Source organism: Temnothorax curvispinosus, unplaced genomic scaffold (genome assembly GCF_003070985.1).
Source record: "Temnothorax curvispinosus isolate PA1 unplaced genomic scaffold, ASM307098v1 QBEX01014059.1, whole genome shotgun sequence".
Classification (NCBI taxonomy): domain Eukaryota; kingdom Metazoa; phylum Arthropoda; class Insecta; order Hymenoptera; family Formicidae; genus Temnothorax; species Temnothorax curvispinosus.
In genome coordinates this window covers 14,348-16,745 of record NW_020223839.1, presented here as the reverse complement: position 1 = coordinate 16,745, position 2,398 = coordinate 14,348, and the positions used below count along the sequence as shown (strand labels likewise).

Sequence of the window (2,398 nt, the reverse complement as noted above, 5' to 3'; positions counted from 1 at the left end):
CAATTTTCGTTCAATTGGATCCTCCATTGGCGGTTAGCCGGTTGCCGGCATCACGTTTTTCGACCAGCTATAAAAACTTATCTGCCATCAGTAGGGCGTCGTGATAATCAGCGGGACGGAAGTTTCAGTAAAAGTGTGTCATCGTAATGTGTGAAAGGCGATAATAATGGTTGCGTCAATGAAAGCGATTACGTTTGTTGGGAACTTGATTGGTTGTATCAACGAACGTCATTATCATCTGCGCGTGCAGAATGTTACTGCAAGATAAATTACTCGCGATTCTCAATATGCGAAAAGAAATAAATAACCAGTCGGCAGAGTCGTTAAATTGAGATTTATTATAGTTCGGAGATAACGATTAAAAATAGGAGCAAACAACACCGTTGCAGCGTTTGTTTCTGAGAAGCGTATAAAAATATCATTGTATTAAGAAACGGAGTCTGATGCAAGCCTGCAACTTATCTTCTTCTTTTTAAACGACTCTTAATGTCGCGAAAGTGTCCACGACTGCTAACAAAAACTCTTTAAACGTTCTTGAGCAAAAGAGAAAAAGAAATAGAGGCTACGACATACCCTATTAAGTATATTTCATCACTACGCTTTTTTATTTTCCGGATTCTCTGTCCTAAAAAAATCTCCGAAACATGATGTTCTTTTAAATAATGTCCTATAAAATGCGCGTTTGTGGTGAGCAGAATATTATCTCAGTCGGACTCGACGGAAGAAACGTTTAATTTAAATTCAATATTTCCGACATTGAAGTATACATATTCGATGACTATTCACCGGATTTTGTCCTCTCATCTCTAGAATATTTATTAGGACTATATCTTAAAAGACAGGTTCCAGAAATTTCAGGAGATCAAGTGTACGGTCCTGTAGGCGGTATGTGTGCAGTTCGGAAGCGATGTTCCAACCGCGCATGTGAACGAGGAGCCGCGCGGGCGCCCGTGCTCCGTCTCGTCTCGATCCTCTCGGATCTTTTTTTCTTTCTCTCAGCCGTAATATCCCGTTCGTCGCGTCGTGCGTCGTCGTCGGCCTACCGCACGTTTCGCACGCGATATTTCAACGATTTCAACGCCGACACGCCGCGCCGGGACTTTACGCGCGAGCGAGGGGCGTGTGTTTACCGCGTGCGGACTGCGGGCTTTGACCGTCGCCGGGTTTTCGTCTCGCCTCGCATCGCATTGACCCGATCGGCGTGGCGGTGTCGTCCACCACCGACGCACGTTGCAGCGGACGGGGTCCGGCTTCCGTGGGCACGTAAGCCTCGACACGTGTGCCTAAGGTACGTTCGTGCGTATATGCGTGCGTACGTGCGTAGTACGACGGCGACGCACGCGCGACGGGAATCGTCGGCGAGGTGACGTTGCGGGGACGTCCGTCGTGTCGGTGGATTTTCGGACACCGCGAACGCGAATCGCGAGAGGATTGTGTGCGTCACGCCCGTCACGGTGCGTGTTGCGCGTAAGTAGTGGCGCCCTTCGCCGAGACCAGATTCGTCGTGGGCGAATCCCTTCGCACGACCGACCGAGGTTAAATATCCGCGGACCACCTTGCGTAACAATCGATACCGCGTCGCTCGATTTTCCCGTGACCCCGCTGGGGAAATTGAGGCGGTACGCCAAAAATATCGAGCCGCGTTCGTTTGGGGTACTTTCTTGAATTTATCACTCGCGGAGCTGCCGTCCACGCGGTATCTGTATCTCCCCGATTTCACGGAGATACGTGGATTCGATTTCGTGAATGCTTAGGCTGGGTCATTAATGTCATTATGCATTAATTGTTACAGAAGAAGATAAAATCTCGAGAAAGTGGCGTATCTTGCAATGCTTTTAACTGTTTTGCATTTAAAATATCCTATAGTGCTCTTTTTCACATCCCTCTGCAGTATAATGTGCAAAGACCGATGAACCTAAGATTAAAATAAACCACCCTACGAGCTTTAATAATCATATTCGAAAACCTGGGAGCATTAAGCAAAATAAGTCAAAACAAAGTTTCGAAATATGTTTTAAGGCTAGTAAAATGTGCGTCATCATTTAAATCCAGATTAGAATAAAAGTTTGCTTAATAATTTTGTATAATTAAAAAAAATTCAGATTTTTATCAAAATAAAAACTATTTAAATAAACACCAGAGGTCTATCTTATTTTACGCACAAAAAAATCTCAACCTTCCAAATTTATTTCTATATATCTATTTATTTCGAGAACAAATTTAGCTTTTGAAAAATCATACACGATCCTAGCATTTTTCTCTAGATAAAATTTTCGAATTAAAATGTGGCATTGTGACGCATAATGAGCTAAGAGACTAACTGCTACAAAGAAAAGAGAGGTATCTGGGCCCAATCAAGAATTGCTGTCGCAATTCATTGCAGGAAAACTGGAGCTTG

General features: G+C 44.2%; 1 protein-coding gene across 4 annotated transcripts in view; it reads left to right on the top strand.

Annotated features, from left to right (window-relative positions):
* The first annotated feature begins 30 nt into the window (after positions 1-30).
* LOC112464261 (alpha-sarcoglycan) overlaps positions 31-2,398 on the top strand; it is a 13,559-nt gene continuing 11,191 nt past the window's right edge. The window contains exon 1 of one of the 4 annotated variants that reach the window (XM_025031136.1): positions 31-1,288. The gene's annotated coding sequence lies outside the window, so the exon portion shown is untranslated. Of the gene's footprint in view, positions 1,536-2,398 lie in introns of all 4 variants that reach the window. The other 3 variants (XM_025031135.1, XM_025031132.1, XM_025031134.1) reach the window with 3 other exon arrangements.